General features: G+C 43.1%; 1 non-coding gene across 1 annotated transcript; it reads right to left on the bottom strand.

Annotated features, from left to right (window-relative positions):
• Nucleotides 1–658: 658 nt before the first annotated feature.
• On the bottom strand, nucleotides 659–765 carry LOC145117872 (small nucleolar RNA R71). Its single transcript, XR_013712866.1, has one exon. It is a non-coding gene; the product is annotated as a small nucleolar RNA R71 (small nucleolar RNA).
• Nucleotides 766–1,145: the final 380 nt, after the last annotated feature.

The raw sequence follows: 1,145 nt of genomic DNA, 5'->3' as shown, positions 1-1,145 counted from the left end.
TTGCAGATTGTTTATGACCCATGGATCGAATTCATCCTTGATTCCACCACTTGAAAACCCGGAATCATCATTTCGCAAGAATAAGGACAAGACCTAAGAAGATACTCCGAAGAAGTCGCCTTTTAAGAGTCTTAAATCAGTTTTTGGCAAGAAGAAGGGAAAGAAAGTGGGGGAATCCAACAACACGAAACAAGACACCGAGTACGAGACCGAGAAGGAGGAAAGCGTTACCGATTTTGAAGAGAGTGATCACGAAAAAGAACCCGATAACATCATGGCTAACATTGCGGATCTCACGATGGAGGCATACAAAAAGAGAATTCGAGACGACACCGGTCCGGGGCTTGTGCAACCCGCCATACCCGCTACTACCACGTTTTAACTTAAAGGGCACATCCTTACTGCGTTGAAGGAGATTCCTTTCACCGGAAAGGATTATGAAGATGCATACAATCATCTTGATGAAGTTAAAGACATTGCCGACTACTTCAACATTCCAAACGTACCTAGAGAGATGGTGTTATTGAGGATGCTCCCTGTTATTTTTAAAGGGGATGCAAAGGATTGGCTAAAAGCACTACCACCGGGAGGGATTACTACATGGGCTAAGATGTGTGAGTAGTTTCTAGAACAATTTTGCCCACCATCTAAAATTGTTAAACTCAAGAAGGCCATTGCCGATTTTGAGCAACAAGCGGGAGAGTCTTTATTCGAAGCATGGGAGCGCTACAAAGGTCTACTAAGGAATTGCCCACAAAATGACCTCAATGTGCAACAAGAAGTGTCAACCTTCTATGATGGAGTAAATGTCACTACTAGACAACTACTTGGCTCTCAAGGCTCATTAACGAAGAAAAATTTGGCTGAAGTTAAAAGACTCATTGAAGAATTCTCTAAGCACTCTAGAGAATATCATAATCCAAGACATGACTCGACTCGAGGGGTGGTAAACTCTATGAATGATAGCATGGCAGTTGTGATGGCCAAGTTGGAAAATATGGAGCGAAGGATGAATAAGATGGACCAATCCATCCATGCCATTAGAGTGGGGTGTGAAAATTGTAGCCGACCTCACCTTACAAAGGATTGCGATCTTGACGAAATGGGAACCGGAAAGCGCAAGTAAGTTACTCAAGTGGCGATAA

Source organism: Lactuca virosa, chromosome 5, assembly GCF_052849685.1.
Source record: "Lactuca virosa cultivar CGN04683 chromosome 5, Lactuca_virosa_CGN04683_v6, whole genome shotgun sequence".
Classification (NCBI taxonomy): domain Eukaryota; kingdom Viridiplantae; phylum Streptophyta; class Magnoliopsida; order Asterales; family Asteraceae; genus Lactuca; species Lactuca virosa.
Note: the sequence above shows the minus strand (reverse complement) of the source record. Positions and strands in the feature narration are given on the sequence as shown.